The sequence below is a fragment of the Symphalangus syndactylus genome, chromosome 5 (assembly GCF_028878055.3).
Source record: "Symphalangus syndactylus isolate Jambi chromosome 5, NHGRI_mSymSyn1-v2.1_pri, whole genome shotgun sequence".
Taxonomy (NCBI): Eukaryota; Metazoa; Chordata; class Mammalia; order Primates; family Hylobatidae; genus Symphalangus; species Symphalangus syndactylus.
The window spans coordinates 123,617,977-123,645,227 of record NC_072427.2 but is presented as its reverse complement, the minus strand read 5'-3'; the positions used below and the strand labels follow the sequence as shown (position 1 = coordinate 123,645,227).

Sequence of the window (27,251 nt, the reverse complement as noted above, 5' to 3'; positions counted from 1 at the left end):
ACCAAGGTCATGTTTCTAAATTCAAGACTTGTAAGATAGACTGAGAACCAGAAATAAACTAGATTGAAAAATCTAGTTTAGCCTTAGTGATTTTTTTGTACAAATATATTCAGCATGTGTTATTTATAAAATTGAAATGTCCAGCAATAGAGGGTAGTTGAATGAATTATAATACATCCCCATGATGAAATATTACTCAGCAATTGATATTATCGAAAGGCTTTGATGAAGAAAGTAAATGCTTATCATATAATAGTCAGAAAATCAGGATGCAAAATTGCACACAGAGAATGATATCAACTATGTAAAACACACACATTTTTTAAAAAAAGACCAGAAAGAAATAGCTAATTTTTAATCTCTGGATAGGTATTGATTTTCTTTTCTATGCTTTTCTGTACTTTCTGAGTATGCATTCCTTTTACAGCAGAAAAAAGGTAATATTAACTTTTTAAAAAAACTATTTTAGGCTAAGCATTATGACTCACACCTGTAATTCCAGTGCTTTGAGAGGCCAAGGTGGGAGGACTGCTTGAGCCCAGGTGTTTGGAAACCAGCCTAGGCAATATAGCAAGACTCTTGTCTATAGAAAAAAAAGTTTTTTTCAAATTAGCCAGGCACACACCTATAGCTACTGGGGAGGCTGAAGCGGGAGGTACGCTTGAGCCCAGGAGATCAGGGATACAGTGAGCTATGATCACTCCATTGCACTCCAGCCTGGGCAACAGAGTGAGGCTCTATCATAAAATTCACTCATTTCAAGTGTACAGATCAATGTTGTTGGTTTTTTTTTCTTTTCTTTTGGAGACAGAATCTTGCTCTGTCACCCAGGCTAGAGTGCAGTGTCGTCATCTCAGCTCACTGCACCCTTCGCCTCCTGGGTTCAAGTGATTATTGTGCCTCAGCCTCCTGAATAGCTGGGATTACAGGTGCACGCCACCACCTTTGGCTAATTTTTTTTTGTATTTTTAGTAGAAACAGGGTTTCACCGTGTTAGTCAGGCTGGTCTCAAATTTTTGACCTCAAGTGATCCGTCCGCCTTGGCTTCCCAAAGTGCTGGGATTACAGGTGTGAGCCACTGCACCTTGCCAAATCAATGGATTTTAATAACTCTACCAAGTGGCACAGCCATCATCATAAATCAGTTTTATAACATTCTCTTCATCCCAGTAAGAATCCTCATGTTCGTTTATAGTTAATGCTCCTCCTCCTCAGCCACAGCACCAAGCAACCACTAATCTACTTTCTGTCCCTATTACTTTTCTGAACATTTTATGTAATAGATTCATACAACATGTGGTTATTTGTGTCGGGCTTATTTCACTTAACATAGTGTTTTTGAGGTTCATCCAGGTAGCATGTATCAATTTATTTTCTTTTATCGCTCTGTATTCTATCATATGAACAAACTACATTTTATCTATTCGTTCCTCCATTGATGGACATTTAGGTTGTTTCTATTTGGGGGCTATTATGAATAATACTGTTATGAACATTTGTGTACAAGTTTCTATGTGTACATATGTTTCCATTTCTCTTGTTTGTAGATACTCAGGTGTGAAACACTGGGTCATACAGCAACTTTGTGTTTAACTTTTTGAGAAACTGCCAAACTGTTTTCCAAAGTGGCTACATTAACATTTTTTTCTGGCCCTTTTCTGTAAGTATATATTAGCTTCTAGAACTCCACCCTAGAACTTAAAGTATGCTTCTTGGCCTTTAGATAGACAGCTGGATCTGGCTTTTTCATCCTTTTCTCAGCAGATTTAGCTGGTGACTGAGGAGACAGACTATTACAAAAGTTATAACCATACTTGTATTGGCCCAAGACGTCACCTGAGAAATTATTGATGATTCTTGTGCATCCTTCATATTTCCTTAAGCTACCAATAAACAACAGACCCTTTGCTTGGCTTTTCTGGGCTATGAAAATCTCTATCATAAAGAATTTGAGTGTTCAAGAAGGAAGTATACCTTTAGCCTAGTTGTCTGCCCCTTTGGAAATTTTTTATAGTTATCCAATAGGCAGCCTCACCTTGAAAGACTCTAGTTTACTGTAGATAGAATCTAATCATCAAGAATCTAATGAATGTTGACTACATGCCCAGCACTCTGCTAGGAGCTGTGGATTGCAGAAAATTAATCCTTTGTTGTCTTTGCCTTCAAGAAAGTTACAATTTGGCTGGGAAAATTAAAAAAAAAAAACAAGCACATGTTAAACAGAACAATTGATGTCTGATCAGATACTATGGTTTGGGATAGTAAACCAGAAAAATTAAATAAGACAGGAAAAGGAAGGCAGAGGCCCTGGGATTCATTTAATTTGTTTTTCTGGAACAGTCAGGCACTGTTCTAGTCACTAGAGATATAGCAATGAACAAAGTTGACAAAATCTCTACCCTCAGAGAGCTTACATTCTAAGGACATGAAAATAAGAAAAAATAAAGTAAAATAAATAGTAAGACAGATGGTGGCCATGGAAAAATAAAGCAGAAAGTGCGATGTGTGTGTGCAAATTAAAATAGGTTGGTCAGGGACCATGTCTCTTAGAAGCTGATACATATGAGCAAACGGCTGAAGAAATGAAGGATCAGTCATGTGGCTGTCCAGGGGAAATAGTATTCCAGAGTCAGAAAACAGCAAGCACAACAGCCTGAGGAGGGATGTGCCTGGCAGGTTGGAGAAGCTGCAAAAAGACAAATATGGCAGGGGCGAAATGAACAAGAAAGTAAGTAGTAGGTGATCAGGTCAGAAAGACAATGGGAGAACTTTTTGGGCAGGGCCTTGGGTGCCATTTTAAGAATATGATCTTCTACTCTGAGTGAGATGGGAATCCAGTAGGAGGTTTTGGACAAGGGAGTAAGGTATTTGGACATGCTTTAATAGAATCACTTGGCAGCTATGCTAGGAGTAGACTGAAGATAAACTGAAAGGGAAAGGCACAGAGACCAACTGGGAGGCTGTTGAAATAATCTATTGGCATGGTCTTATTTTGAAGCAGGAGCCACCATGAACAAAAGGTAGTATTCAGGAAACACAGAAGAGCCATACTTGACTGCAGAGAATGCCAAGTTGGAGATGATGGGTAACTATGATAGGATTGGATTTGGTAGGGGGTATAAAGGAGTCTAGAGTCAGAAAAATAGGGAGTTACCCTAGTATATTAGTCTGGTAGGGTTGCCACAAGAAAATGACATAGACTGGATGCTTTAAACAACAGAAACTTATTTTTTCACAGTCCTGGAGGCTAGAAGTTCCATAGCAAGGTGCCAACTAATTTAGTCCCTGGTGAAGGCTCTCTTCTTGGCTTACGGATAATTGCCTCTCGCTATGTCTTCACATGGCCTTTCCTCTGTGCTGGCATAAAGAGAAAAAACTCTGGTCTTTCTTTTCTTACAAGGGCACCGATACTATTGGATTGGGAACCCACTCTTATTACCTCATTTGACCTTAATTACCTTCTTAGAGACCCTATCTCCAAATACATTCCCATTAAGGGTTAGGGCTTCACCATATGAATTTGGTGGGGGGTAGGGGGAGCAATATAATTCAGCTCATAGTATGTAGCTTATCAATTAGAGAATTTTGGGGAGACAAATCTGATATTGGCTACTAGGATGAATTGAAGGAGAAAAGCTTAGGGGACTAATCTGGAAGCTCCATGTAAGGATCAAGACAAGAGATGTTGCAAGCCTTGACTAGGGCACAGGTTAGCTAGTGACAGACAGAGAGAGCCTTAGAGAAATTCCCTAGCTCTACTACCACATTTCTGTTATAGAAAAGGAATTTTGTGGCTGGGCGCGGTGGCTCACACTTGTAATCCAAGCACTTTGGGAGGCCTAGGTGGGCGGATCACGAGGTCAGGAGATCGAGACCACGGTGAAACCCCGTCTCTACTAAAAAAAATATAAACAATTAGCCGGGCGTGGTGGTGGGCGCCTGTAGTCCCAGCTACTCGGGAGGCTGAGGCAGGAGAATGGCGTGAACCCGGGAGGCGGAGCTTGCAGTGAGCCAAGATCGCGCCACTGCACTCCAGTCCGGGAGACAGAGCAAGACTCCGTCTCAAAAAAAAAAAAAAAGAAAAGGAATTTTGTGTCTTTATTAGCATTTATTTATCATATTCATTGAACATATACCAGAGCATATATCAGAGAGTGAATTGGGCACACAAATATACTATTTTCTCATCCATACACATACACACCAAGACACTCCACTATATGTACTTTCACTCACCCTTCTCCACTTGCACATGCCTGTGAGCATCTATGAAACAGTATTTCAGGGATGCAAATGCAGAAGAAAAAGAACATGCTTACAACATAAGTTTGTGAGAGAAAAGACTGGGTAGATAGGAAGGAGAATCGGAAGTATGACAGTTAAGAGAGAGAATTGAGATTCAGATTGCTGAAGCCCAGGAGAAGACTCATGACCAGGTAAGGTGAGTTTCTCTGTAACATATTCTACTACCAAGTTACACTAATTTTCCACTATTTTGTGGATGTAGGTCATACTAAAAGCCAGTGTTTCGTAAACAGGCATAGTAGCATACAGAGTTGATATTCATTTGATGGTTATCTTTGTTCCAGTTTCAGAAAGAGACCACCTGGCCGATATGAACTCCCTGCTTTCAGTTTAATAGGCAGTGTCTGCTGACTCTTCTTGTACTAGGGTGGTCTGAGCTGAATGAGGACAGGGCTTTCTAGAAGGGAGATTCAAAAGAAACAAATAAAAGGTAAAGGCAATATGCTGTTTAAGCTAACACTGCAGATGTGCTGAGTAGGGTGCACCAACAGTGCAAGGGCAATAGGTGGGAAGAGAAGGGATAAAATACTGCACAGGAGAAGCTAGGAAGCACAGAGGTTAGCATATGGCCTCTGGAGTTACACTAATCTTGGTCTCAAGCTCAGCTTCTCCACTTAGTGATGTGGTCTTGAACACATTATTTAACCTTTGTGTGCCTTTGTTTTGTTAACAGAAAGGAAATCAGAAAAGAACAGTATTTACCTCATAGATTGCAGTGAAGATTAAATGACACATCAAAGGCATTCATCATAGCTTGGCACACAGTGGGCCTGAAAATTAACTGGTGGAAGTTGTTTTTCTAAAAGCCAAAAGTGGAAACATTTGCAGTGCTAAAAATAATAAGCATTAAGCTTTCCATTTACAAATCTAACTAGATTATAGGTCTTGAGAATGGTGGGAGTATCTTGGTCAAAAAAATTTTTGTGAAACATCCCACTGGTAAAATGAGTTTTCTCACAATCCCATTCTTTGTGAGACTGAATATGGAATGCCACAGAACTAGACAGGAATCTCACTCCAAGTTTGCTGACCACCAGATGCACGATGACATTTTCCCAAGATATTTGCTAGGTTTTTTTTCCTCCAAATAATGAGTCATTATTGTAAGATATTGTTTATTGTAAAACTCTTGTGTTCCTTCCATACATACTAAAACAAAAGGTCGCTTTAAAGGCACATTATGTTGTAGTCAAGAATAAAAGAATACAATGTTGTGAAATGTCATACTGTATGATGGGCCCTGTCTTGCTGTGCCTTCTTTATATCAATTTAAAATATACACATTAGATACAAAGCAAGTGGCAGAACATTTAGTTGGACACCACTTATGCAAAAACTGTATTTTTTTATATGCACAGAGAGTTTCTGGAAGGACAGAAAATAATCTACTGATAATGATTATATCTAAGGTCAAGATTCTTTTGCTTTTTCTTTTTTTTTGAGACAGAGTTTCACTATTATTGCCCCGGCCAGAGTTCGATGGCATAATCTCGGCTCACCGCAACCTCCGCCTCCCGGGTTCAAGCGATTCTCCTGCCTCAGCCTCCCGAGTAGCTGGGATTACAGGCATACACACCTGGCTAATTTTGTATTTTTAGCAGAGACGGGGTTTCTCCATGTTGGTCAGGTTGGTCTCAAACTCCCGACCTCAGGTGATCCATCCGCCTCAGCCTCCCAAAGTGCTGGGATTACAGGCGTGAGCCACCGTGCCTGGCCTGATTGTTTTGCTTTTCATGATATATTCTGCGTACCTTGAGTTTTTTACCAATGAACATGTATTATTTGCAGAATAATTTTCTAAGCCATATGAAAATGCATACAGAAAAAAAAATTACACTGCCAGATTAATAGTAGGCCTCAAAACTATAGAAATAATTTAAGGAGAAGGCATAAGAAATGTCATGTGAGATTGTCTTTCAAGATAAAAGACAAACATAACAGATAAAAAATAAATATATGTGTGTGCACGTAACTATTAAAACATTATGACACGCCGGACTCAGTGGCTCACGCCTGTAATCCCAGCACTTTGGGAGGCTGAGGTGGGCGGATCACCTGAGGTCAGGAGTTCGAGACCAGCCTGATCAACATGGAGAAACCTTGTCTGTACTAAAAATACAAAATTAGCTGGGCATGGTAGCACATGCCTGTAATCCCAGCTACTCGGGAGGCTGAGGCAGGAGAATCACTTGAACTTGGGAAGCAGAGGTTGTGGTGAGCCAAAATCGTGCCACTGCACTCCAGCCTGGGCAACAAGAGTGAAACTCTGTCTCAAAAACAAAAAAACAAAAAAACAAAAAACAAAACAAAAAAAACCACATTATGACACCTACAGGCTAATTCATGTAGAGAACCAGGATCTCTTCATGGGTAATACCATGAAGAATTACCTCCAAGTATTCCCAGGGTTATTCCATAAATGTGGGGGTTTCAGCTACAGCATTTTCACTAAAATGAGGGAACCCAGTGGAGCTCAATCCAGAAGAAACTTCTGACTCAGAGGTTCTAGCCACATTTAGTATCTGGATGTATCTACGCTGCTACATCCAATTCTGCTCAGTGCTTTTCCTTCACTGAGTCAGAATAATGACCCTAGGGCTGTAGCTGTATCATAGTAGTAATGGAATCCCCATCCCTATATTGACTGAAAGCACATTTCCTAAGTACTTTGCTTTTTGTCCTATGCCCTCACTCTGACTCTTGGATATTATGACAGAAAAGCCAAATAACTTGCTCATAATTAAATGTCATGCACTCTTACACAAAAATGGACATTTAACTGGTGAAAAATTAAAATATCTTGGTAAGAAGTCTCTTGATATGGGGGTATAGTCATAAGTGACTTAAATCAGAGAATGAAGTCACTAAGAGACCTCCCAAAAGCTTCAAACTAAGGTAAGAAAAGCATTCTAAAAATTAAGGAAAAACCTTGCAAAAATAGGAGTCTTGGTGAAGACAAGACAAAATGCCATTTTATTGACAGAGTCCTCTCTAAGTTATGGAGATTGTTATAACCTCCCCTGCAGGTGTCTTCAGTAAATATTTTGCTCTACAAAATAAAATAATCCAAAAACTTATAGCTTCTCTGCCCAAACAATGATCATTTTTAACTGCTCTATGGACAGTGAGTGAACCTATATATATATGGGTAGCATGAGAAGAGTTTATGGAGCATGAAGCTTTACTTTGTTCAGGCTTACAGAAAGAAATCACTGGCCAACATAAATTTCCTGCTTTCAACTAACATGACAGTGTCTGTTACATCCTTTCTTATGGTCTGGGCTAAATGAGGACAGGACTCTCTGCAAAGGAGATTCAAAAGGAAGTTGCAAAAATACGTCTTCTGTCACTGTGAATCTGTAGGTCTCATCTGGGTTTCTTTGTATTTTTCAAAACCATCTTATAATCTATTCCTCTATGCCTGATTTCCCAGATAGAAGCACTATAAAAAACCAAACCCTTGCACTGGGCACGGTGGCCCAAGCTATAATCTCAGCACTTTGAAAGGCTGAGGTGGGAGGATTGCTTGAGGCTAGGGGTTTGAGACCAGCCTGGGCAACATAGTGAGATCCCACCTCTACAAAAAAAAAAAAAAAATACAAACACTAGCCAGGTGTGGTGGTGTGCACCTATAGTTTCAGCTACTCGGGAAACTGAGTTGGGAGGATTTCTTGAGGCTGGGAGGCCAAGGTCACAGTGAGCCATGATCATGCCACTGCACTCCAGCCTGGGCAACAGAGTGAGACCTTGTCTCAAAGGAAAAAAAAAAAAAAAGAATAAGAAGTAAAAAAACCAAACCCTTAAATATACTGATTCAAAGTCACAGGAAAGAGGAAACTGGCTGGATTCTGTCTCTGGCACAAGTATAAAATACACATTATTGACAAGTACCTGGAGAAAAAACAGGATAGAAGACTCATGGTAAGATTATTGAATCGTTTGGATTAGTTTTAGCTTTTGACTATTATAACAAATGTTCCAGATTTCATCTAAGCCAAGCTATCTGCTCAGCCTTCACCCCTTTTTTTTTGCTGCATTATAAGCAAATAAGGCATAATGGTGGTGGTGATGGCAGACCCCAAACCTGTGTCACTGGAGACAAGGTGAGAGAGCTGGGACTCTGTTAAAGAAAAGTGTGTAACAGGGCAAGGGAATAGCCTACCAGGTAAACGTGAGAAACAAGTAAGGAAAGAAGGGAGGTGTCCTTTTACTTGGGTTAAGATAGCACAATGTAGGCCGGGCACGGGGGCTCACGCCTATAATCCCAGCACTATGGGAGGCCGAGGCGGGTGGATCACCTGAGGTTGGGAGTTCCAGACCAGCATGACCAACATGGAGAAACCCCATCTCTACTAAAAAAAAAAAAAAAAAAATACAAAATTAGCCGGGCATGGTGGTGCATGTCTGTAATCCCAGCTATTCGGGAGGCTGAGGCAGGAGAATCACTTGAATCCAGGAGGCGGAGGTTGCGGTGAGCTGAGATCACGCCATTGCACTCCAGCCTAGGCAACAAGAGTGAAACTCCGTCTTAAAAAACAAAAACAAAAAACCAGATAGCACGATGTAGAAGACGTATTAAAGTGGGGGCTTTAGGCAGCTAGCTGTGAGAAACCACGGAAAGTCAATTTGTTGAAAATGTTAAATCATTTTCTGCAATGAATGGTATTCAAACTCCACATAGTACCATAGCTTCATATTTGACATTATATAAAATCTGACTTTCAGCTCCCAGCTGGAAGTTTAATGCATACCTGGATTAGCTGTACGCTTGACTCTCATTGTTTGCAGATTTCATATCTGAGAATTCACCTACTCATTAAAATGTATTTGTAACCAGAAAATCAATATTTCTGGTGCTTTCACAGTCATTCATGAACATATATTTGCAAAGACTAATGAAAAATGTGAGTAACCCAAAGTGCACATTCCAAGCCGGGACTGATTCTCTGTCTCCTAGTTTCAGCTCTCAGAATATACACAACTGTTCTTCTTGCGACCTATTTAGTGCCACAGTTTTTGCATTTTTGGGCTTTGTGTTGGTGATTTTGCTGTTTAATGGCCCTCAAAACATAGTGCTGAAGTGCTGTCTAGTGTTCCTAAGTGCAGGAAGGCTGTATCTTATGGAGAAAATACGTGTGTTAGGTAAGCTATGTTCAGGCATGACTTATAGTGCTGTCGGCCATGAGGTCAACCTTAATGAATCAATAATACACATTAAATAAGTTGTTTTTAAACAGAAACACACACAAAACAAAGGTATGTATGACTGATTGACAAACTGGCTCACAGGAATTTCCCGTAAATGTTGGAAAATAACTTCATGGATAGGGATATTTGTTTCCTAGGACTGCTAGAACAAACTACCACAAACCTGGTAGCTTAAAACAACAGAAATTTATTCTCTCACAGTTCTGGAGCCAGAAGTCTGAAATCAAGGTGCTGGCAGGGTTATATTTTCTTTGAAGGCTTTAGAGGGGAAGTTCTTCCTTCCCTTTCTCCTACCTTCTGGTGTTTCTTGGCTCTTGGTTTCTTGGCTTATGGCAGCAAAACTCCAATCTCTGCTTCTGTCTTCACTTTGACCTCTTCTCTGTGTGTCTGTGTCCAAATCTTCCTTCTCCTTTCTCTTATAAAGAAATCAATAATTGAATTTAGAGCCCATCCTAAATCCAGGATGCTTTCATCTAAGATCTTTAATTACATGTGCAAAGATGCTGCTTCCAAAGGGGGTCACATTCTGAGGTCTTAGTATACATGAATTTTGGGGTGACGTTATTCAACTCACTACAATGGGCTTAATAATGGATTACACATAGCTAATGACAATATAAAACCAATATAAATTTAATAATGGATTACACATAGCTAAGTGACAATATTAAAAAAAGGCAAATGAAAATCCAAAATAAAGCATATAAAGGCAAAAAATAAAAATAAAAAAATAAAAATTAAGGTTAGAGACATAGGATACAATGAAAAGGTGTAATATATGCTTATTTGGAGTTTCAGAAAAAAAGAAGAGAGAAAACGTGGCAGAAGCAATATCCAAGGAGACAATATCTGATATTCTGCTATAACTGGTGAGATATATCAATCTGTAGATTCAGGAGACCCAAAGGATGCCAAGAGGATGCATTTTTAAAAGTCTACATCTAGGTACATCACAGTAAAATTGTGGAAAGCCAAAGACAAAGAGAACATCTTCAAAGCAGCTAAAGTTAAAAAGACAGTTAATTTTCAAAGGCAAAACAATTAGATTGACAGCCGACTCCTCAAAAGAAACAATAAAAACCACAAGATAGTAAAATATTTTCGATGTGCTGGAAGGAAATAATAGCACACTTAGATTTATATACCCAGTGAAAATATTCTTCAAAAATGAAGATGAAATAAAGACATTTTCAGGCCAATAAATACCAGAAGAATTTATTATCAGCAGATCTATATAAGGAAAATACCAAAGAGGATTTTCATACAGTTTTGAGCAAATTTACTATAATTTAATTTAAAAATGATTCAGTTCAAGAAGCTAGAAAAGGAGCCACAGAATATATATTTAAAGAAATGAGAAAAAAGGAAGTCATACAGATCAGGGCAAAAATCGGTAAGAGAACAAAAAACATAATAAAGATGAGCCCCAAACTGGAAATTTAGAAAGACTAATAAGATAGACATAATAAACAAATACAGAACAAAAAAGAGGAATAATCATAAATATAATGGATATTAAAAATAAAAAGAATATCAGAAACTATATCCTAATAAATTTGAAGACTGATATAAATCAGGTATATTTCTGAAAACAAATAAAATGCAAAAATAGCACAAGATAAGTTTTTGAAAGGATGAATAATCATTAAAGAAATTGCAAGATTAATTTAAAAATCTTACTATCTCTGAAATGTCTTAGTCCAAACAGCATTACAAGTGAGTTCAAGAACATATTATACATATTATATGTATACATATCATATTATACATATATACATATATATTATACATATATTATACATATATACATATATTATACATATAATATGATAATGTATATTATGTGTATAATATTGTTATAATAAACATAAATAGAGTGAAAGCTGCCTATTCATTTTATGATGTAAAATAACCTTGATAACTAAACCAATTAAAGATGGTCCAAGAAGAGAAAATTATAGCCCAATTTTACTTAAAATCATAGGTGGCAAACCTCTAAAACGTTGGCTATTAAATGCAAAATTGTATTGAAAAGGAACATATAATCATCAGTCTGAGTTTATCCCAGAATGTTGGGATGATTTAACATCATGTAACTCACTATGTGAACTGTACACATGTTCATCTTATTAGGTCGAGAAATATTTTATATAGCTCATAAAACCTATTTTCATAAAACCTATTTATGATTTTTAAAAGCTTTTAGAAGACAAAAAACAGAAGAAAATTTTTGTAATTTAATGAATGCTAACTCCTCAAAACTGATAACGAACTTCATGCCTACTGGAGAAACTTGAGATGCTTATAAATAAATAAATGTGTGTGTGTATTTTTGATATGATTATCCACATTAAAAACACAAGTGATTGGGAGGCTGAGGTGGGCAATTCACAAGGTCAGGAGATCGAGACCATCCTGGCTAACACGGTAAAACCCCGTCTCTACTAAAAACACAAAAAATTAGCTGGGTGTGGTGGCACGTGCCTGTAATCCAAGCTACTTGGGAGGCTGAGGCAGGAGAATCGCTTGAACCCAGGGGGCGGAGGTTGCAGTGAGACAAGATCACACCACTGCACTCCAGCCTGGGCGACAGAGTGAGACTCCGTCTCAAACACACACATACACATGAATCAAAGACCAACTATTGATAAATAAGGTTCAGCAAGGTTGGTAAACATAAAAACCAGTATGCAAATTATCAATATCATTCTTCTATTTCAATAATAACTAAATAGAAAATATTTTAGAAAATAACAGATCATAAGCTATAGAGATTTTGAAATTAACATAACAAAGAATGCTCAAAATCTTTATAGTGAAAAAAGCTAGAGTCACATAAAAGTCACATAAAAGGAAACAAATCTATCTCTGAATTTAATGTAATTCCAATTAAAACTCCACAGTAACTTAAAGGAACTTGACAAACTGATGGCAAAATTGATACAGAAAAATAAAGATAAAGATACAAGAATACTAAAATAATTTTAAAAATGAGCAGAAAATTGGGTGGAGAGATTCTCCGGTAATGAAGACATCACTCAGCTCAGTAATAAAAACACAACGTGGCACTGGTGAAGAAACGAATAGAACTAGATTAGAGAACCCAGAAATATACCCCTTGCCTTTGTAGAAATGGTAGTTAAAAAAGGTAGCATCACAAATCAGTGGGGAGTAATAATTTAGTAGATGAAATTGAGAAAATGTGCTTCATTACAAAGAAATGAAAAGCTTGATGCTTACCTCAAATCATACACCATAATAAACTCCAAATAAAGATCTAAATATAAAAGGGAAACTATAAAACAACACTTCTGTGTTGGAAAAGATTTCTTAAATGAGTTCTTAAAAAGTATGGCTGATGAGGAGGAAAAAGCATAGGCTTATCATTAGAATGAAAGTTTTATGTTCAATAAGGACATACGAGACAATGCTTCAGAGAATAGTTGCAAATCTAAAACAAGACAGATAAGAGTTTAATATCTAGAATACACAAATGACCTGACATAGATCAGTAAAAATAAGCCAATAACAGATTGTGAAGAGTAGACAGTCCATAGAAGGGGACAACTAAATGGCTAATCAATGTATGAAGAGATGTACAAGCTCATTAGTAATAAAAATGTGCATTTAAAATAACAGTAAGATACCAAAGTTAGATATTATCAAGGGCTGTCAAGGATAAAAGAAAACTAGAACCCTCATGCACTACTGGTGGGAACATAAATGATACAGCCATTTTGATGAGTTATCTGGCAGTACTTGGTGAAATTAAGTACTAGGCCCTAAGACCCAGTATTTCCAGATACACATGCCAGAATAAGTTTTGCACAGGTACATAAGAAGATAAGGATAAAGTGTTCATCACATAATTATTTATGTAGTAAGGATTTGGAAGGAACCTCCATAGATGTCTATCACAGGATAAATACGTAAATTGTGGCATGCATATGAGATATAAGTGACAAAACAACAGTCAGAAGTAATAAACCAGATTTAAAAATAACATGGATAAAAGCATAGTTTAAAAATGTACTGAGTGTGTTAAAGGGACGGGTTCAAGAGGACTGAGTAGAGGCATTTGATACTTGTCTCCTCCACAAAGAAGAACCAAAATAGCAAGTAGATAATCACACTTTGAATGGATAATCTAAGAAAGAAAACTAGAATTCAACAGAGAAGTGACAGGAAACACCTAAGGCAAAGAAGGAGAGGGAATCAAGGCAGCCTGCTCAGCTAGGATTGGCTGGTAGCCTAAAGAGGCTGCTCAATGTGGAGAAAGGGTAAGTGAGAGACGGAGAGACCACCCATGGTCCACATTCCTATGGAGGGCTCCCAGAGTCCTAGACAAAGGAAGAGTCCCTTACCTTCACAGGCCCTGAGACTAACATAGCGAACTGCCTGGAGACCATACCACACAACACCCTTGCTCCAAAGAGGAAACTCATGCTAGATCCCACGCATCCTATGAGTCCTAAGTAGCTACAACATGGCAGGATACTGAGAGCTCAGTCTCCACCAGACTGCATCCTGCCATGGGGCCCAACAGTCTCTGCATCTCCACATTCCTGGAGCCCCACTGACATGCCCTGCCTACAGCCACTGCCACTGCTGGCTACTGCTGCCAGGGCTGAAGTGGGAGCCATTGGCGATAATCCTGTTGTCCCCAGAAGCAGGGCTGTGGCATACTTATGAGTGCCATGAGGACAGGCTATCCTATCCACAGCCATACTCTGAGGCCAAATCATGTGCTACCCAGCCACCTGCTTTCTGCTGGCTACCAGTGAAAGCAACCCTGCCATCCCCACAGGGGCCTGGGGATCACTCTGCCTCTGCCAACAATAGCCAATGCCCACATGTACCACTGAGGGACCTGAGGACAGGTCTGCCGAGCCCAGCTCCACCCTCTGGCCAGTGCCTGAGAATGTCATCTGGGGCCTGGGATCACCCTGCCTCATCCATCATCATTGGCACCTGAGCACTCTTCCCAGGGTCCTAAGGATGGGACCACCCAACCTGCCACTACCACCACAGATGGCACCCACCTGAATGCATCACCTGAGGGCCTGAGTACCTGTTGCAGCCACCTCCAACACCAGTGTGAACCACTTGGGAGCCAGGGAGTTGTTCTGTCACTACCACTGCCATTGTTCACATATCACCCACTGACCAGGAGCTCAACAACCTGCCCACACACCAGGCCACCAATGCCACTGCTGGCACCCAAGCAAGGTGGTGGAAGGCCCAAGAAGTGACCCACCCGAAGCAACTAACACAAGTGCCAGTGCATGCTGTCCTGGGGCCCAAGGACAGGCATGTCCAGCCTTCCATGGCCACCACTGGGGCCAGAGGAGTAGTCTACCTGGTGTCTCTGTTCCCAGTAAAGTTTCACCAGAGCCTCCACTAACAACCACACCCTAAGCCACTGAGGAAATCACATACATACACTACAGATGCTGTTTATAGCCAAATAAATCATACAGACCCTATACTACTGCACACACCCATAATTAAAGCCAAAGTGTCCTACCCAACGAACATTATAGATACATCATCAGGAAAAAGTCCTCCTCCAAGAGGAAGTGACTATTATACCAGATGCACAGATATCAATGTAAAGACACAGAAACACGAAAAAGCAAAGAGATATGACACCTGCAAAGGAACATAATAATTCCCCAACAACAGATCCCAATGAAAAAGAAATTTATGAAATCCCAGAAAGAGAATTCAAAATGATGATATTAAAAGTATCAGTGAGATACAGAGGGACACAGATAAACAAAGAATAAGAAAAACAATTCAGGATATGAATGAGAAATTTAGCCAAGAGATAGGTATCATAAAAAAGAACTAAACAAAAATTATTGAAGAATTCATTGAATGAAATAAAAAATACAATTAAAACCTTCCACAATAGACTAGAACAAGCAGAAGAAAGAATTTCAGAACTTGAAGACAAGTCTTTTGAAATAACCCAATTTTTTTTTAAGGAATAAAAATGAATGAACAAAGCATACATGACACATGGGACTCCACAAAGCAACCAAATATTCAAAATTTCAGTGTCCCAGGAGGTGAAGAGTCAACCAAAGGGATACAAAACCTATTTCACAAGATAATAGCTAAAAACTTCCCATCTAGCAAGAGATTTACACATACAGATTCAGAAAGCTTAGAGATCCCCAAACAGATACAATTCAAAAAATCTCCACACATTATAGCCAAACTGTCAAAGTGAAAAACAATGAGATAATTCTAAAAGCAGCAAGAGAAGGCATCTGATCACTTATAAGGGAATCTCCATCAGACTAACAGTAGATTCTCAGCAGTAACCTTACAGGCTGGGATGTAAGGTTAAAATTGGATAATATATAAGTGCTGGAAGAAAAAAAACCATCAGCGAAGGATACTATATCCAGCAAAGTTATCCTTCATAAATGAAGGAAAAATAAAGTCTTACCCAGACAAGCAAAAGCTGAGGGAATCCATCACCACTAGATTGGTCCTACAAGATGTGCTCTGAAGGGTCCTACACTTAGAAGGGAAAGGATATTATCTACTATCATGAAACACATAAATGTATAAAATCAACCGGTAAACACACAAATAAGGAACAGCAAGGACTCAAAAGTTACCAATAAAGAAAACCACCAAACCACAATGACAAAGAAGAAGAATAGAAGAAAGGTACAAAGGATATATAAATGACCAGAAATCAATTAATAAAATGACAAGAATAAGTTCTTACAGATTAATAACATTGAATTTGAACAGATTAAATGTTGCACTTAAAAGATATAGACGGCTGAATGGATTTTTTTTTTTTAAACCATGACCTAATTATATGCTGCCTACAAAAAACTAATCTCATCTATAAAAGCACATATAGTCTAAAAGTCAAAGGATGGAAAAATATCCACCCATGCAAATGGGTTAAAAAAGCGAGCAGAAGTAGCTATATTTACATCAGATAAAAAAGACTTTAAGTCAAAAATAGTAAAAAGAGACACAGAAGGTCATTATGTAATGACAAAGGGATCAATTCAGCAATAGGACAATTCTAAACATATATGTACCCAACACCTAAGCACTCATATATATAAAGCAAATATTATTAGATCTAAAAGGAGAGATGATAGACTCTAATATAATAATAGTTGAGGACATCAACACATCACTCTCAGCATTACCCAGATCATATAGACAGAAAATTAACAAAGAAACATTGGATTTAAAGTGCACTATAGACCAAATGGACATAACAGACATACACAGAACAATTCATCCAACAGCTCCAGAATACACATTCTTCTCATCAGCACATGGAACATTTTTCAGGATAGACCATATGCTAGGACACAAATCAAGTCTTAACAATTTTTTAAAAATAGAAATCATATCAAGTATTTTCTCAGACCACAGTCAAATAAAACCAGATATCAATAACAAAAGGAACTTTAAAAATTGTACAAATATATAAAAATTAAACAACATGCTCCTCAATGACCACTGGGTCAAGAAAGGAATTAAGGAGAAAATTTTAAAAAGCTCTTGAAACAGATGAAAATCGAACACAACATACCAAAACCTATGGGATATAGCAAAAGCACTGCCAAGAGGAAATTTTGTAGCAATAAATGTGTACATCAAAGAAGAAAGATTTCAATAAACAATCCAATGATGTACCTCAAAGAACTATAAAAGCAAGAACAAGCAAACCCAAAAGTTAATAGGAAAGAAATAATAAAGATTAGAGAACTAAACAGAGCATAAAAATATACAGAATCAATAAAACAAAAATTTTAATTTTTGAAAAGATAAACAAAATCAATACACTATTAGCTAGACTAATCAAGAAAAAAAAGACAGAAGACTCAAACAAAATTAGAAAAGAAAATGAAGACATTACAACTGATACCCACAAAAACACAAAAGATTGTCAGAGATTATCATGAACAAACTGGGAAACATAGAGGAAATGGATAAATTCCTGGACATACACAATCTACCAAGATTGAATCAGGAAAAAACAGAAAACCTGAATAGACTGATAATGAGTAATAAATCAGTAATAAAAAGTCTCCCAACAAAAAAAAAGTCCATGACTGAATGGCTTCATTGCTGAATTCTACCAAATTTCCAAAAAAAGAACTAACACCAACTTTTTTTCAAACTATTCCAAAAAATTGAGGAGGGTATTCTTATTTATTTATTTATTTTTTTTAGACCAAATCTCACTCTGTTGCCCAGGCTGGAGTGCAGTGGCATGATCTATCTATCTATCTATCTATCTATCTATCTATTTTTTTTTAGCTGGAGTCTCACTGTGTCACTGAGGCTGGAGTGAATTGGTGTGATCTCAGCTCACTGCAGCCTCCACCTCCTGGGTTCAAGCAATCCTCCTGTCTCAGCCTCTCATGTGGCTAGGATTACTGGCGCATGCCGCCACGTCCAGCTAATTTGAATTTGTAGTAGAGATGGGGTTTCACCATGTTGGCCAGGCTGGTCTCAAACTCCTAACCTCAGGTGATCCACCTGCCTCGGCCTCCCAAAGTGTTGGGATTACAGGCGTGAGCCACCACGCCTGGCTGAAGAGGGTATTCTTTTTAACTCATTCTATGAGGCCAGCATCATCCTGATATTACAACCAGAAGAAGATACAACAAAACAAGAAAACTACAGGCCAATATCCCTGATAAACACAGACACAAAAATCCTCAAGAAAATACTAGCAAACCAAATCCAACAGCACATCCAAAAGATAATACACGATTAGCAAGTGGGGTTTATCCCAGGGATGAAAGGATGGTATAACATATGCAAATCCATAAGAGTGAAACATCACATCAACAGAATGAAGGACAAAACCATACGATCACCTCAAAAGACACAGAAAAAGCATCTGATAATATTTCACATCCCTTTATGACAAAAGTTCTGAAGAAACGGATACAGAAGGAAAGTATCTCAACATAATAAAGACCATATATGACAAACCCACAGCTTACATCATACTGAATGGGGAAAAATGGAAAGCTTTTTATTTAAAAACTGGAACATGATAAGCATGCCTACTTTCACCACTGTCATTCAACATAGTACTAGAAGTTTTACCACAGCAGTTAGGCAAGAGAAAAAAATAAAAGATATCCAAACTCAAAGAGAGGAAGTCAACTTGTCCTTGTCTGCACACAGCATGATATTATACATAGAAAAACTTAAGACTCCACCAGAAAACTCTTAGAACTGATAAACGAATTTAGTAAAGTTGCAAGATGCAAAATGAACTTTAAAAATCACTAGTGTTTCTATACACCAATAACAAACTCTTTGAAAAAGAAACCAACCAAGCAATCCTATTTACAATAGGTATAAAAATAAAATAAAATAAAATACATATGGATAAATTTAACTAAGTAGGCGAAAGACCTTTTCAAGGAAAACTACAAAACACTGATGAAAGAAATTGAAATAACTTACTGAAAAACATCCATTCTTATGGATTAAAGAATATTGTTAAAATGACCATACTACACAAAGTACCTACAGATTCAATGCAGTCCTTATCAAAATGCCACTGTCATTTTCACAGAAATAGAAAAAACAATCCTAACATTCACTTGAAACCAAAAAGAGCTCAAATAGCCAAAGCAATCCTGAGCAAAAACAAAAACCACCAAAGCTAGAGGCATTATACTACCTGACCTCAAAAATATTACAAGGCTGTAGCAACCAAAGCAGTATGGCATTGGTAAAAAACAGATACAATGACCAATGAAACAAAATAGGGAACTCAAAAATAAATCCACATGTTGGGAAAAGAATACTCTGTTAAATAAGTGGTGCTGGGAAAATTGGATATCCATACACAGAAGAATGACACTGGACCTCTATCTCTCACCATACACAAATATCTACTCAACATGGATTAAAGACTTAAAACATACCACACGCGGGCGGATCATGAGGTCAGGAGATCGAGACCACGGTGAAACCCCGTCTCTGCTAAAAATACAAAAAAATTAGCCGGGCGTGGTGGCGGGCGCCTGTAGTCCCAGCTACTCGGAGAGGCTGAGGCAGGAGAATGGCGGGAACCCGGGAGGCGGAGCTTGCAGTGAGCCGAGATTGCGCCACTGCACTCCAGCCTGGGTGACAGAGCGAGACTCCGTCTCAAAAAAAAAAAAAAAACATACCACACGCAATTATAAAAGTACTAGAGGAAAACACAGGGGAAATGCTTCAGGGGATTGGCATAGGCAAAGATTTTATGGTTAAGGCTTTGAAAGCACAGGCAACAAAAACAAAAATACACAAATGGGATTATATTAAACTAGGAAGCTTCTGCACGACAAGGAAACAATCAACAGAGTGAAAAGACAACTTGTTGAATGGGAGAAAGTATATGCAAACTATTCATCCAACAAGGGACTAATATCCAGAATATATAAGGAACTCAACTAAACAGTACAAAAAAAAAATCCCATTAAAAAGTAGTCGAAGGATATGAATAGACATTTCTTAAAAGACATTCAAATGGCCAACAGGTACATGAAATAATGCACAACATCACTAAACATCAAAGAAATGCAAATCAAAACCACAATGACATATCATCTTACACCAGCTAAAATGGTTATTATCAAAAAGACAAAAATAACAGATGCTGGGAAGGATGCAGAAAAAGGAACTCTTATACACTGATAGGAATGTGAGTCAGTACAGCCATTATGGAAAACAGTATGGTGATTTCTCAAAGAACTAAAAAGAGAACTATCATATGATCCAGCAATCCCACTACTGAATATTTATCAAAAGGAAAAAAATCAGTATATCAAAGGGATACTTGTACCCTGTGTTTATTGTAGAATGATTCACAACAGCAAAGACATGAAAAGAACCCGTGTCTATCAACAGATGAACAAATAAAGAAAATGTGGTGTGTACACACACACACACACACACACACACACACAAATACTATTCAGCCATAGAAAATAATGAAATCCTTGTCAATTTGCCACAACATGGATGGAACCAGAGGTCATTATGTTAAGTGAAATAAGCCAGGCACAGAAAGACAAATATCACATGTTCTTACTCACATGTGAGTGCTAAAAAAGTTGATGTAATGGAGATAGAGATTAGAATGATAGATACCAGAGGCTGAGAAGGGTGTGTATGCGGGGTGGTTGAAGAAAGGTTGGCTAATGGGTATAAATACACAATTAGAAGGAATAAATTCTAATGTTCGATAGTGGAGTAGTGTGACTATGTATTGCTTATTTTAAAATAGCTAGAAGATAGGACTGAACATGTTTCCAACACATAGAAATGATAAATTCTCAAGGTGAAGGATACCCTACATAGCCAGACTTGATCGTTACACATCCTATGCACGTAAAAAAATTACATATGCCCCGTAAATATGTACAAGTATTATTTATCAATAAAATCTGTCATTTATAAAAATCAAAGGCCAGGCGTGGTGGCACACGCCTGTAATCCCAGCACTTTGGGAGGCCGAGGCAGGCGGATCACCTGAGGTCAGGAGTTCGAGACCAGCCTGGCCAACATGGCGAAACCCCATCTCTACGAAAAATGCAAAAATTAGCCGAGTGTGGTGGCTGATGCCTATAATCCCAGCTACTCAGGAGGCTGAGGTAGAAGAATCACTTGAACCCAGGAGGTGGAGGTTGCAGTGAGCCAAGATTGTGCCACTGCACTCCAGCCTGCGTGACAAAGCGAGACTCCTCAAAAAAAAAAGTTAAAAATAGGCATATGTATATTATTTTTTTCAAAATATACACATAACTAAATACATGGAAAGTAAACTGAAAAGACATGCTATTATGCCAAGTGACAAGGATTATGATTTTCTCTGTTCTATATACCTGAGGTTAAAAAGAATCACTCAAGTAAAAAAAATGAAGCCCAGAGAGATTAAGTGGCAAGATCTCAATTCTTAGTCAACCATATAATGCAGGTCGCCTGTTTCCTAGGTCTTTCTACTCTACCACACTTCTCTTTCCTGGGAAGCTGAAAGTGGCATCTATTAAGATAGCAACCTTGGGCACAGTGGCTCACGACTGTAATCCCAGCACTTTGGGAGGCCGAGGCGGGTGGATCACCTGAGGTCAGGAGTTCGAGACCAGCCTGACCAACATGGTGAAACCCCATCTCTACTAAAAATACAAAAATTCGCCAGGTGAGATGGTGGATGCCTATAACCCTAGCTACTTGGGAGGCTGAGACAGGAGAATTGCTTGAATCCAGGAGGCAGAGGTTGCAGTGAGCCGAGATTGTGTCACTGTACTCCAGCCTGGGTGACGGAGTGAGACTCTTTCAAAAAAAAAAAAAAAAACAAAAACGATAGCAACCTATTGCTAGAATTCATTATTTTTTCCACAGAAGCACAATCTCACTCAACTGTTTTCTGATTTTCTATTGAGGAGAAATGGCCATTACTTCTGAGATATGATTGCCTGTAAATTTAATTATTCTTGCTTCATGAGCATTCAAATATGTAAAGCCAAGTATGTACTTTCAGATATTAGGTTGGCATAAAAGTAACTGCAGTTTTTTCCATTACCTTCAATGGCAAAACCTGCAATTACTTTTGCACCAATCTAATAAAACATGGTAGTTTTAGATGTATTGTTATTCCACTGTGAATTTGAGATTACTCAAAATACAATTTTTCAATGTTGTTTATATTTGAACTGGTTTGTTTCTTCTAGACAAACCCAAACTTTTCTATAATTCATGATTTTTATATTAACATCCAGCTATAATGATATTCTGAGATATCACAAAAATTGATAAACCAAAAGGGCTTTGTTTACATATAAAAAATTCATTCTTCATCAACAAGGAAAAATTGACAGCTTTTGTGGGGACATACAAATGTTAGGTAAAGCCATGGATTTCAACAATTTTATAGTTAATAGGCATCAAAGAAAAACTTTAAAGTTAAATGCTTATAAATATACAGTGTTAGGCCAGGCACAGTGGCTAGCTCCTGTAATCCCAGCACTTTGGGAGGCTGAGCCAGGCAGATGACCTGAGGCTAGGAGTTCAAGACAAGCCTGGCCAACATGGTGAAACCCGTCTCTACTAAAAATTAAAAAATTAGCTGGGCATGGTGGCACACACCTGTAATCCCAGCCACTTGGGAGGCTGAGGCAGGAGAATCGCTTGAACCCGGGAGGCGGAGGCTGCAGTGAGCCGAGATCGCGCCACTGCACTTCAGCCTAGGCAACAAGAGCGAGACTCCATCTGAAAAATAATAATAATAAAATATATATAAATACACACACACACACACACACACACAGTGTTGGAAAGGAAACAAACTGGTTTTAAAATACTTTATAGGAAGAGACATTTTGTAGAAAGCTGTTTGTTATTAATGTCTGGAGTTATAGTTGGCTTTATTTCAAAATTTCCTAAGTTATTCTACTTAACATTCAGAAGATGGAAAAAAGAACAAACTTTCAGGTAAGGACAAATACTGCATGATCATTTATGTGAGGTATCTAAAATAGTCAAACTCACTGAAGCAAAGAATAAAATGGTTGCCAGGGGCTGGGGGTTGGAGAAATGGGGAGATGCTAATTAATTAGTATAAAGTCAGTTATGCAAGATGAAAAAGTTCTAGCGGTCTGCTGCATAACATTGTGCCTGTAGTTAATAATATTCTATTGTACCCTTAAAAATCTCATGTTTAGTGTTCTTACACTGTCTCAAAAAACAAAACAAACAAAACCACCACAACCACCAAAAAAAGGACTTAAAAAAAAACCGTTAGGCCAGGTGCAGTGGCTCACGCCTATAATCCCAGCACTTTGGGAGGCAGAGGCAGGCAGATCACGAGGTCAGGAGAGTAATTTCATTTAAATAGTCATCCTTAATTTCTCACTATAAATTAAAGTTTTTTTGTTTGTTTTGTTTTTTGAGACAGAATTTTGCTATTGTTGCCCAGTCTGAAGTGCAGTAGCGCGATCTTGGCTCACTGCAACCTCTGCCTCCCGGATTCAAACGATTCTCCTGCCTCAGCCTCCCGAGTAGCGGAGACTACAGGTGTGCACCACCACGCCCAGCTAATTTTTGTATTTTTAGTAGAGACGGGGTTTCTCCATGTTGGCCAGAACCTGCTTATAAATATACAGTGCTTATATATAAATATATAAATGCTTATAAATATATGCATATATACTTATATATATATATATATGCAGAACCTGGCCAACATGGAGAAACCCCGTCTCTACTAAAAATACAAAAATTAGCTGGGCATGGTGGTGCACACCTGTAGTCTCTGCTACTCGGGAGGCTGAGGCAGGAGAATCGTTTGAATCCGGGAGGCAGAGGTTGCAGTGAGCCAAGATTACGCTACTGCACTTCAGACTGGGCAACAACAGCAAAACTCTGTCTCAAAAAACAAAACAAAAAAAATTTCAATTTATAGTGAGAAATGAAGGATGACTATTTAGATGAAATTACTCATAGTTAAATAGAAGAGCTGGAACATCTCCATCATTCCACTGAAAATGCTTATTAACATTACCAAAGACTTGCATCTTGCTAAATCCTAGGGCCCTTCTCTGCCCTTATTTAACCTCTCAGCAGCATTCAGTTAATACTGTTTGAAATGCCCATTTCTGTGACACCACTCTTTTATTTCCTAGCTCCTTGTCCACTGTTTCTTTTACCAAAAAATACTTTCTTAGTCTTCTCATTTAATCATACCACTGTCTACCAGTTACTCAGTAACAAATCCAAGAGCCATCCTTGATGTTTCTCTCCTTCATAACCCCCAAATTCAACTCATAAGCAAATCCTTGTCGGCCTTATCCTGATCTTACCCACTTCTCCCGTCCTAGTCCAAAAATCTCCATCATCTTTCATCCAGACTTCTGCAATGGACTCCTACTGTCTCCCGGCCCACACTCTTGCCCCATACAGTAATTTTTCCATATAATAGCCAGTATCATCTTTTAAATTTCCAGTCTTCCCAGTGTATTTAGAATAAAATCTCAGCTAATTACCCCTAAGACTACACATAATCTGGTCCCCGCCCACTTCTAAAGTCTTATCATACCCTGCCTTGTTTGAATCTGAGATACCCATCCCTACGAAGATGCACTTAACCTCTGCCTGAACTGCTCTTCCTCTAGATCTGCATGTCCAGCTTCTTTCCTCATTTAAGTGTGAAATAAACTTTTATTGATAGAATTTTTCTCTAAAATTAACTTGTGTATCTGCCTCTCCCCATACAGCTAAGCTCAAGTATAATTTATTCCATATGGTATTCTTCAACTTTAGAATGGTCCCTAGCACATGGTAGGCACAATAAATACCTGTCTCAACAGATTAAGCGGTTAGAGAAAGGATACAACCCTTTTAGTATTCTAGCATGTTTGAATTCCTTTCTTTACCTGTTGGTGGTAAAGACGGTAATGACAGTGACTTAAGTTTTAACAACCAACCCTACCTTACCCAATTAGTACATTAGTTTATTATCTATATTTAGTCCCAAAACTTTTTGAGACAAGGTCTGTTACCCAGGCTGGACTGTAGTGGCATGATCATGGCTCACTACAGCCTCAATCTCCATGGGCTCAGGTGATCCTCCCACAATAGCTTTGGAGAAGCTGGGACTACGACCCATATCATCATGCTGGCTAATTTTTATTTTTTTTTTGTAGAGATGGGGTTTCACCATGTTGCCCAGGCTGGTTTCAAACTCCTGGGCTCAAGTGATCTGCCTGCCTTGGTCTCCCAAAGTGCTGGGATTACAGAAGTGAGCCACCTTGCCTGGCCACAAAACTTATTTTTTGAGTTAGGTAACTCTTCTTCAGTTGAAGACCACTATCCTACAACGGTTCATAATCCAAAGCTTAAAACAGGTTTCTGGAAAGAAACAAAAAAATTCCATTCATTACTCTAAAAATTGAGAGTTGGGAATATAAAACTATTAAGTACCACAAATAAAATAACTCCAATGTCAGATGTATATTGCTTATGTAGTTTCTTGCTGGGCAAATGCTATCAACATAATACCACCTACCACTGCTGTGTGAAATGCAGCTGAAATAGAAGTAGCTAATCTGCTTCACTCCTCTTCTACTCCCACAACTTGGAAGGCCAAAGGATTTGCAATGACAATTTGCAGTGACATTAGTTTTAGACACTTACATTGGAACCTTGGTTACATGGCTATTAGTCTGAAAGTTCTTTTGACTTTCAAAAGCTGTCAGATTGCGTTATCACTGTACTTCGAGATTAGGGTGGTCCATTCCACCAGGTGAACGTTACATCTGAGACCACTATTTTCGGATATATAATAAATTCACAAGTGGTTTCTTAGATGTTGCAGTCCTTAAATAGTTCATTTTAAAGCACCATAACAAGGCTTACAAAGCTTGGGAGAGAACATTTCTTACCCCACGTCTTTCCTCGGCTTAATTTCCTGCTTTAAAGTGTTTAATTTTATACTGAAGGAATAATTCCTAAGAGACATTTGTTTGCAACATGAATTGTTCCAGGTCAGATAATTAAACAGCTCAGGAGAGACCAGCTCCTCCATGAATGCTATAAAGCATAATAAAAAGGTAATCTTCAACATGGAAAATACTAAAATCCTTTCAAACCAAATGAACAAGATTTTTAGTACTTTAGAGAAACATTCTGAAAACATTCAACAGCTATTTTACAGAAGTATACATTTTTGAAGTACTAGATCAAGCATATATATTGTAAAGTTACTGTGCTGATCTTGGGCATTGTAACTAATGTAATACAGTTAATACTTAAGAAGTAGATTGCATACTTTTTATTACCAATAAGGAATGTGCACTTCCAGCTAAGTAAAAAAACCCTTGAGTATTTAAGCCTTATAGCATCTTATGACACATCCTGCACATACAATCAGTTCTCAATTATTAATTGGTGGAACTGACCACTTCAGGCAGACGTCCTGTTACATTCCTAATCACCTACTACTTCCTTCCCACCTAGTGTTAGCTCAAGGAATTTGTTACCTTTTATATTAGCTTATGATAAACAAAATGGAGAAAATTTATAATGCAACCAATTACGTAACACATTGCAAAACCAAACAACTTTCTATTTTCCACGTCATTGCTCCATTTCTTGAAATATATTTTAATTTTCTTCAGTGTAATTTAAAATAGATGCACAACAATTTATTACTGTAGTAAGCAGTAAGGGATAGCCAGAACAGAAATTTGAACAGAAATTAGATACTCAACACTTGGCATTAATATGTTGCTAATAAGCATGCCAACTTTTGACAACTTCATGGGATGACGCTAGAGATTACTTTTTCTACTCTCTAAACTCCCATAAAACGGATGTACAATAAAACAACCTTTAGCAATTAAATTTTAAAATGCCCTTACTTCAGAATTAAAAAATTACTCTAGATTATGTAAATTTGGACAGTCTTCCACATGAAACCTAGTCATAACACGCAAGTTACTGGTACGCTGGTAATTCTTTTCATGGCATATGACATTTGCCTGTGTCAGAAATAAGTGATATTAAGTAAAATAGAAAACTGGAAAATTACTGTGATAAACTGGTGATGAATTTTGTACTCCAACAAGTATGTTTCACTTATTACATATGTATACATATGCACACAAAAAAGTTTTGGCCAGCTATTCATGTGGAAATTCTGAGCAAAGTTTATAATTTTGCCAACACAGAACAAA

The 27,251-nt window shown here is 38.0% G+C and overlaps 1 long non-coding RNA gene across 1 annotated transcript; it reads right to left on the bottom strand.

The window, feature by feature from the left end:
- Positions 1-9,680: 9,680 nt before the first annotated feature.
- LOC134736845 (uncharacterized) lies at positions 9,681-23,490 on the bottom strand. Its single transcript, XR_010121231.1, has 2 exons — positions 22,666-23,490; positions 9,681-9,928 (listed from the first exon to the last, which is right to left on the bottom strand). It is a non-coding gene; the product is annotated as an uncharacterized lncRNA (long non-coding RNA).
- Positions 23,491-27,251: the final 3,761 nt, after the last annotated feature.